The sequence below is a fragment of the Globicephala melas genome, chromosome 7, assembly GCF_963455315.2.
Source record: "Globicephala melas chromosome 7, mGloMel1.2, whole genome shotgun sequence".
Classification (NCBI taxonomy): Eukaryota; Metazoa; Chordata; class Mammalia; order Artiodactyla; family Delphinidae; genus Globicephala; species Globicephala melas.
This window is the reverse complement of record NC_083320.1, coordinates 57,489,275-57,499,504: the sequence shown is the minus strand read 5'-3', so window position 1 is coordinate 57,499,504 and position 10,230 is coordinate 57,489,275. Positions and strand designations below refer to the sequence as shown.

The 10,230-nt window shown below is 37.8% G+C and overlaps 1 non-coding gene across 1 annotated transcript; it reads left to right on the top strand.

Moving 5' to 3' along the window:
* The first annotated feature begins 260 nt into the window (after nucleotides 1-260).
* On the top strand, nucleotides 261-365 carry LOC115851123 (U6 spliceosomal RNA). The gene has a single exon (XR_004038623.2). It is a non-coding gene; the product is annotated as a U6 spliceosomal RNA (small nuclear RNA).
* The last annotated feature ends 9,865 nt before the right edge of the window (nucleotides 366-10,230 follow it).

Genomic DNA, 10,230 nt, shown 5'->3' with positions numbered 1-10,230 from the left:
AGGAATGGGACATCAGCTGAAGCATAATAGGCCCTGGGCTGGGTTGTGAGGTAGGCAAGGTCTGTCTGTGGTCAAACTTTCACTTCTTTTCTCAATGCCTTTGGTCCATCCTTCGGCAACTTACTCTCTCTGCCGGCACCTCGTACCTTCTTGGTGTCTCCTGGCTATGTTAGGCTCTCCATGGTGGCACCTACTGAAGCCATCTCTTTCCAGGCAGTGTCCAGCTTCTGAACTCTTATCCATGTAAAATCTAACTTATTGCTTGTTTCAGCAGTGCATATACGAAAATTATAATGATACAGAGAAGACTAACATGGCACCTGTGCATGGATGACACTCAAATTTATCACGTATTCCATGTTTTAATAATTTGCTACCATTTCCCTCACACGTGGGGAGGGATGTGAATGCATCTAAGAAAGGGAGAGAATTACAAATGCATTTCCTGTGTTTAAAAAATAGAAGGTTTATCGATGGTTACCTATGGTGGAAGGAATAGATTAGAGAGAACAAGAATAGAAGCTAAACCTCTTTGAATATGCTTTGCTTTCTGGATTTGAATTTGGAACCATGCAAACCATTTATAGAAGTAAAAAAAATTGAAATCCCTACAAATTGAAAGTAAATGAAACAACTGAATTTAACTGTATCTAGTCGGTAACATAACCACACATTTACTTTTGGTAAGTAAAAAGAGTCTACAAATGGATAAAAAGACAAGCAACTCCTAGATCATCTGCTTTATGCACGCCAGCCTCTTTGTTATTCCTGCAACATGCCAACCATATTCCCCTGACAGAACTGCACTTTTCATTCCTTTAGTTTGGAACACCTTATGTTTATGGTTTAACCTCCACTTCATTCAAGTCTTTGCTCAAGTCACTTCTTAAGAGAGACCTTCCTGGATCCCTTACCTAACCTTATATTTCTCCATAGCAGTTATTGCTACCTGGCATTATTTACTGCTTGTTTGTTTGTAGCTCACATTAGACTCTAAGTCTATGAGGACAGGGACTTTGTTTCGTTTATTGCTGTATCCACATAGCCTAGAACTTGCTTGGCCCACTAATAGGTACTCAGTACATTTTTGAGCAATGAGGTTGGAAGGAACTATTAAATTTTCTTCACATACCTCTGTATTATTTGATATGTTACCATAAGCATTACTTTAAAATGTAAAAAACCAATATGTTAGGAAAGTTTTAATACTTCATAATAATTGATAAATGTATTATATTATCCCTTCTATGGCACTTGTATTAATGAAACCAAAGGGAAGCATTATTAAATGTTGAATTTCAGTTTTTGGTGATGGGCTTCGGTGTACTTTTATATTCAAACTCTAACCTCTCCATGGTAAGGCTATTCCTGTTTTAAAGCGTCACATGGGTGTGGGTGTGGGTGTGTATACCTTCTTATCTATATGTTGGCTGGAGTTTCCTGTATGTGATAGGAAAGTATATTGTCAGTTTCACCTGTGTGTGTGTGTGTGTGTGTATAATTTTTTTTTTTCTGGCTGTGCTGCGCGGCATGTGGGATCTTAGTTACCTGATCAGGGATTGAACCCGGGCCCACAGCAGTGGAAGCACTGAGTCCTACCCATTGGACCACCAGGGAATTCCCTCGGCTATATTTTAAGACAACCAAATGCAAATGTAAGTCCTTATTCTCCTTCGAGAAATTAAATCCATTCATAATCAATGGACCCAGATACTGAACTTACTGTTAAGAGATAAGAGATTTCACAACACTAACAAAATGTTTGAGAGGACTTTTGCTTATCAATTTTTTTGCTACTCTAGCCTCAGTGAGGTCTTTAAGGGTCATATTTCTAGTCCTAGTGCTATGTGATAAATGAAGGTCTTACATCAATTTAGGGAATTACAGGGTTTCCATATGGTACAAGTGCCCCATGCTGAGTAATACTTTGTTTTCTTTCCACTTTTGGATTATCGTGGCTCTGTGTAAGAATAATATGGTTACACGGCACGAGTCACTCTCCTTGGCCACCTCTTACATCACTGATTTTAGTCAGTTATTCCATTACTTTAGTCAGTTATTCCAGTTTGTTCAGACAAATAGTCTCAGGCTTTTCCTTACCAATCTCACCTATCTAAGCATTTCTGATCTATGGGCTTTACTACCAAGGTTAGTTTCCTATGTCATGTCCCCAAGCCAGGGAACTTGGCTTAAAGTAGTGAGGGCTCTGTATTAATTTTAAGGGAAGCATTGTTTTCAGAGGCAAAATATCAAGGAGACACATTTCACAAAATGGGGTCTATAAACCTTAATGTTCATTTAAGCCTCAAGGATTAAGTTAGAGTGCTTGCTGAAATTGCCTTTCTTGATTTGAACTAGAGGAGAGCATAAGCAAAATGTGTACGTTTTAAATATAGCAACTTGTATTTGAACTTGAAGTGGAAAACATGGCCAGAAAAACACCAGTGGTCAATAGCTATAGGAAAAGCAAAGTTCATAGCAGATAAAATCTTTAATTTAGAGGGTCCTATTCCCTCATTGTGATGAGAACATTCCAGTTTGGAAAGTCACACGTGGAACTTCTTTTATCTGGTCATATTTTTTGCTCAGTCTTATACAGTATTATGGGGCTGGTCAATCATTCAGGAGAATGGCCATATATTCATGGTAGACACAGGTTATTGAACTGCAGATTCTACCAGTTGCTCCAGGTTGTTCTTTGGTGAGATTCCATCTGCCTTTCTTGACCATTTCAGGGAGTTCTCTCAGCTTGTTCTACCAGAGAACTCCTACCAGCTGAGGAATACAAGCAGACCCGCTATAGGAGTACAGCCTTAAAGGATCAGGGAAACTTTTCAAAAGGCCCTGTTCTATTTTATGTTAAAAAAAATCCTGCAATGTTTATATGATACTCTATTGTAGAAATTGAGATAATTTAAAATGCTTTAAATTACCAATTAAATTACTTAATTCTCCACTTTATTATTCTTCAGTGAAACTGATGTACCAGGAGATAGGTCGTGCTAGGAAAGCATGGTTTTGCTCACTTCTTACCCAACCATTGCCTACTTCATGATTGCAAGGACCTCAGCTTTAGGAGGAAGGATTTATTGTCAGACCTTCCTCTTTCTGGTCTGCTCAACCCATGGCCTGTGGCCATGGGTACATTAATAGAGGGTACACTAATACACAACAATATGGTATGTATTATATACCAGGTTGATAGTCCACCTTTCTGAAAACTAAACTGGCAAATTGTATATAATCCTTTTATTAAGATCCTAACAATTTTAATTTCTCAAGAGTTAACTTCAATCAAACCCTTCCACTACACTGTTTCCTCACTATCTTTCAACCTCTTGGCAAAATATCTTAGTGTTTCTTACATTACATCCTACGTCTGATCAGCATCAGTTAACCTCATCTGATCAACAGCACGACAGCATGTTGAGAGCTCTGGGGAATGAACTGGAAGGGAGGGACCAGGTATAAGGAGTTCAGGTTAAACTCAGGGTCTGAAGTGGTAACTTCTTCCCCCATACAAAGGCTGTGACTTTTTCAGATAAATTTGGAGGGTGCTTTTGGTAGGCAGAATGCCCTTCCCCAAAGATGTCCATGTCCTAAACCCCAGAATCTGTGAATATGTTACCTTAGATGGTGAAAGGGACTTTGCAGATGTGGTTAGGTTAAGGGTTTTGACATGAAGAGATTATCCTGGATTATCTGGGTAGGCACAATGTAATCACAAGGGTCCTTATAAATGAAACAGGGAGGCTGGATAGTCAGAGAAGAAGATATGACCCTAGAAGCAGAGTCAGATACAGCATGAGAAAGACTCTGGCTGTTACTGGCTTTGAGGAAATGGAAGAAGGCCACCAGCCAAGGGATTCAGGCAGCCTCCAAAATCTAGAAAGGCAAGGTAATGGATTCTCTCCCAGAGCTTCCAGAAGGAATGCAGCCCTGCCAATACCTTGATTTTAGGCCAGTGAGACCCATTTCAAAATTCTGTCCTCCAAAACAGTAAAATAATAAATTTGTGTTTGTTTTTTTAAGGTACCCAGTTTGTGGTAATTTGTTATAGCAGCAGTAGAAAACTAATACAGAGGTCAAATTTTGGTGATTCCAGGCATGGGTCAAATCAAGGAGATGGGATGGGGCCTTGACTTTGGAATCCAGGCAGCCAAGGTGCCCAGTGTTATGTGGCATGGGCCATTCATTATGGATCTTAGTTTAGTACAAGGCCTGGGAGATGAGTAGCAGGGATGTGCTCTGACAGAAGAGGACATGATCTCCAAGAGCATAGTAGGTATACTAGCCAGCTTACTGGAGGACAGAAAAAAAGCCAGGTACCCAAGAAACTGGACAGAAGTATATCAAAAGAGAAGACTGATATCTCTAGGCAGGCAGATATAGGAAGCTCGTATATAACAGTGCTGCTGAAATGCTCTTGAGCATAAAGCAACAGAATATACTTTCTGAACCACAGTGACTTCTAGAAGACTAGAAATAGCTTTCCAGGTTGGCCTCCAAGTTGCTCTTAGGGTAGAAAACCTGCAGGAAGAGGGCAGCTAGAGGAGAATCACTAATGATAGGCTGTTGGCCAGAAAGGGAATAGAGGGAGGGTCAGGAAACATGGGCCAGTGTCAATTCAATGATGAGTCAGGGTCATTGATAGCTTATTGCACAGTAAAAGTCACAGGCTTCCTAATTCATACTTTTTGACTATTCAGATGTCTGATCTAGGTGGTACTATGAACTAAGTCTAGACACATTCCTTCCTTTCTTTTCTTCCCCCACTGAGACTACCCTATTTAGGCCAATACCTCACTAGTACTACTCTACTCTTTTTTTTGTTGTTGTTGTTGTTGGCTGTACGGCTTAAGGGATCTCAGTTCCTCAACCAGGGACTGAACCCAGGCCACAGCAGTGGAAGCGCTGAATCCTAACCACTAGACCACCAGGGAACTCCCATATTACTCTTACTTAGTCTACTTGTCTTCATTTTTGGTCCTTCAGATTCATACGTTATTCATTCATTCATTCAACAAGCATTTTATTTATTATGTATAATTGTGAGACTCCTTTCCATAGATATTTTCTTTGCTGAGAATTCTAGAATAAAATATATAGTAATGAATGTAAAGTTAAAAGCTTTCATTTTTTTCTGGAACCCTGCTACTCAGTCTGCTATTAAAATCCTCTGGTCTGGCCAAACAACCATCCTCCAAACAGCCATTGCATAAGAGCCTCTTTGTAACTGGCTGCTTTGCTTTGGCAAAGCTCACAGGGACCTCTTCAGTTACCTCTTACATATGTCAACAAAACATATGCTGTGCAAATACAAGTGAAGGTTAAAACAAAATAAATAGGGGGCAGGCTAGGTGGAATGTTAAGAATTAGGACCAAGTTTTCTTAACTGTCTCTATTTGCTATTGTTGCTCCAAGATTATCTGGACAAACAGCATTTCCCCTGAGATCTGCTAATTCCTTGCCACATTACAGTGCACCTGCCTTGGAGTTCTGATTTAATTTGGACCTCTAGCGTACCAGAATATAGACCCTTGGCTTACACATCCCATGCTTTGACATCTAACCAATTTTCTCTTAAAAACAAAAAGAAAAAAAACCCCACCAAAACTATCCTTCTAAAATTATATAATATATGACTACAGGCTTGTAAAAATCTAAACAGTATAAAATTATAGACAATAAAAATTATAGCTCTTATATATCCTCCTCCCCAATATTGTTTTCCTTCTCAAAGTAACCATTATTAACCACATAGTGTATACCTTTCTAAATCTTTCACTGTATTTTTACATAGTAGTATACAAATTTATGAATATAGTTTTACATTTTCTTAAATAAAAATGTGTATCTTCTTTTCAATGAATAGTGCTGGGAAAACTGGATATATATGTGCAAAATAGTGGGACCCTTACCTTATGCCATATACACAAATTAATTCAAAATGGATCAAACACCTAAGTGTAAGATCTAAAACTATAAAACTCTTAGGAGAAAACGTAGGAGAAAATCTTCATGACAAAGGATTTGATGATGATTTCTTAGATATGACACCAAAAGCACAGGCAACAAAACAAGAAATAGATTAACTAGACTTCATCAGCATTAAAAATTGTATGCATCAAAGGACACCGTCAAGAGAGTGAAAGACACACGCACAGAATGGGAGAAAATATTACAAATCATATATCTGATAAGGGATTAATATTCAGAATATGTAAAGAACTTCTACAACTAAACAACAACCCCCCCAAACAACCCAATCCAAAAATGAAAAAGGAATTCAATAGACATTTCTCCAAATAAGATATACAAATGGGCAATAAGCACATAAAAACATGTACAACATCACTAGTCAGTAGGGAAATGGAAATCAAAACCACAAAATACCACTTCATACCTATTAGAATGACTATTATCCAAAAAATGGAAAAAATTGTTGGTGAGGATGTAAGGAAATTGGAATCCTGGTGCACCAATAGTTGGAATGTAAAATGGTACAGCTGCTGTTGAAAACAATGTGATGGCTCTTCAAAAAGTTAAATACAGAATTACCATATGATCCAACAATTCCACTTCTAGGTATATATACTCAAAACAATTGAAAGCGGGGACTCAAACAGATACTTTCACACCAGTGTTCATAGAAGCATTATTCACAATAGCCAAAAGATGGAACCAACATATATGTCCATCAACAATGAATGGATGAGCAAAGTGTGGTATATACATACAATGGAATATTACTCAGCCTTAAAAATAATGAATATTATTTTAATACATGCTACAACAAAATACACACTATGATGAAATTAGAACTTCTCTAACACCATATACAGAAGTAAACTCAAAACGGATTAAAGACCTAAATGTAAGATCAGATACTATAAAACTCCTAGAGGAAAACATAGGCAGAACACTCTTTGACATAAATTGCTTCAATAGTTTTTTTTGTCCCGTTTCCTAGATAATGGGAACAAAAGCAAAAATAAACAAATGGGACCTAGTTAAACTTAAAAGCTCTTGCACAGCAAAGGAAACCATAAACAAAATGAAAAGACAACCCACAGAATGAGAGAAAATATTTGCAAATGAGGCAACTGACAAGGGATTAATTTCCAAAATACACAAACAGCTTATATAGCTCAATATCAAAAAAAAAAAAACCCCAATAAAAAAACGGGCAGAACACCTGAATAGACATTTCTCCAAAGAAGACATACAGGTGGCCAACAGGCACATGGAAAGATGCTCAACATTGCTTAATTATTAAAGAAATGCAGTTCAAAACTGCAATGAAGTATCACCTCACACTGGTCAAAATGGCCATAATCAAAAAGTCTATAAATAATAAATGCTGGAGAGGGTGTGGAGAAAAGGGAACCCTCCTACATTGTTGGTGGGAATGTAAATTGGTGCAGCCACTATGGAAAACAGTATGAAGGTTCCTTAAAAAACCAACACTAGCATTACCATATGATCCAGCAATCCCACTCCTGGGCAGATATCTGGAGAAAACTCTAATTTGAAAATATACATGCACCCCAATATTCATAGCATCACTATTTACAATATCCAAGACATGGAAGCAACCTAAGTGTCCATCAACAGATGAATGGATAAAGAAGATGTGGTACACACACACACACACACACACACACACACACACACTAGAATATTACTCAGCCATAAAAAAGAATGAAATAGTGCCATTTGCAGTAACATGGATGGACCTAGTGATTATCATACTAGTGAACTAAGTCAAACACAGAAAAGCAAATATCATATGATATCACTTACATGTGGAATTAAGTCAGACAGAGAAAGGCAAATATAATATCACTTATATGTGGAATCCAAAAAACGATACAAATGAACTTATTTACAAAACAGAAGCAGGGGGCTTCCCTGGTGGTGCAGTGGTTAAGAATCCGCCTGCCAATGCAGGGGATATGGGTTCAAGCCCTTGTCCGGGAAGATCCCACATGCTGCGGAGCAACTAAGCCTGAGCGCCACAACTACTGAGCCTGCGCTCTAGAGCCTGCAAACCACAACTACTGAACCCACATGCCACAACTACTGAAGCCCGCGCACCTAGAGCCCGTGCTCTGCAACAAGAGAAGCCAACGCAATGAGAAGCCTGCGCACTGCAAAGAAGAGTAGCCCCCGCTCACCTCAACTAGAGAAAGCCCGCGCGCAGTAACGAAGACCCAACGGAGCCAAAAATAAATAAATTAAAAAAAACAAAAAACCCCCAAAACAGAAGCAGACTCTTAGACATAGGAAACAAACTTATGATTACCAAAGGGGAAAGGGGGAGGGAGGGATAAATTGGGAATTTGGGATTAACAGATACACACTACTATCTATAAAATGGATAAACAATAAGGACCTATTGTATAGCATAGGAAACTATATTCAATATCTTGTAATAACCTATAATGGAAAAGAATCTGAAAAAGAATATATGTATATGTATATAAATAAAACTGAATCACTTTGAGGTACACCTGAAACACTGTAAATCAACTATACTCAATTCCAAAAAAAATAAGAAACAGGCTTTGGAAAAGTGAGCTTTTAATAAAACAAAAATTATAACAAAAATATTGTATCTCAGCAAAACATTTTTTTGATACATGCTACAACATGGATGAAATTTGAAAACATTAAAATAAGCCAGATGCAAAAGGATGAATATCATATGATATACATAGAATAGGCAAATTCATAGAGACAGAAAGTAGGATAGAGGATACCAGGACTGAAGGGAAGGGAAATAGAGAGTTACTGTTTAATCGGTACAGAGTTTCTCTTTAGGATGCTGAAAAAGTTCTGGAAATGGATAGTGGTGATTGTTGTACAAAATGTGAATTTACTTAATGCCATTGAACTGCACACTTTAAAATGAAATAATTTTTAATATAAATTTGTATATAAAATTTTATATTATGTACATTTTAACTAAATAAGTATAATATATAATGATAAATATAATAAAACAACCCCCCAAATTATACCTTGCTTTTTCAACAAATACCTGTTAGTATTATTTCAATTTCAGTAAACACACAGTTACCTCAATCTTTTAAAAATAGTGTTTAAAATTTTATAATGGAGGGACTTCCCTGGTGGTGCAGTGGTTAAGAATCCGCCTGCCAATGCAGGGGACATGAGTTCAAGCTCTGGTCTGAGAAGACCCCACATGCCACGGAGCAACTAAGCCCGTGTGCCACAACTACTGAGCCTGCACTCTAGAGCCCGCGAGCCACAACTACTGAGCCTGCACTCTAGAGCCCGAGTGCCACAACTACTGAGCCCACATGCCACAACTACTGAATCCCACACGCCTAGAGCCCGTGCTCCGCAACAAGAGAAGCCACCACAATGAGAAGGCTGCACACTACAACAAAGAGTAGCCCCCGCTCACCACAACTAGAGAAAGCCCACGCACAGCAACAAAGACCCAACGCAGCCAAAAATAAATACGTAAATAAATTTAAAAATTTTATAACGGAAAATTCAAACATATTAAAAAGCAAAGGGAATAGTATACTAAATTCCCACCCATCACCCAGCTTCAATGGTTATCAACGCGTGGTTAGTCTCGTTTCTTCTGTTCTCCCTCTCATCTACTCCTTTTCCCCTCTATCTGCTCTACCTCATGTTATTTTGAAACAAATTCCAGAAGTCATAATATTTAAATTATGAATGTTTAAGTATGAATCTGTATAAGGACTCTTTACTGAAAAACATAACCACAATACCATTATCACACCTACAATATTTAATAATTCCTTAATCTCAACAAATATGCAGCCAGTGTTCAGATATGCCTGATTGTATTATAATATTTTTTAGTTGGTTTGTTGAAATTAAGACTCTGTACAAGTTCTACACATTGTAATTAGTTATATGTCTTTTAAGTCGCTTTTCATCTATAGACTCTCCATCACTCTTCTTTCGCCTTTATTAGTTGAAGAAACTCAGTTGTTCGTTACGTAGTGTTTCCCATAATCTGGATTTTGCTAATTTTATCCTCATGGTGTCATTGAACTTGTTCATTTGAACTCTGTATTTCCTGAAAATTGGTAGATAGACCTAGAGGCTTGGTCATTTTTTTTTTTTCCTTCTTATAGCTTTTGTAGGTTGTGTTGTGTACTTCCTATGTGCACCATTTTGGAGGCACACGATGTCTGGTTGTCTTTTTTCTGATATTAAAAT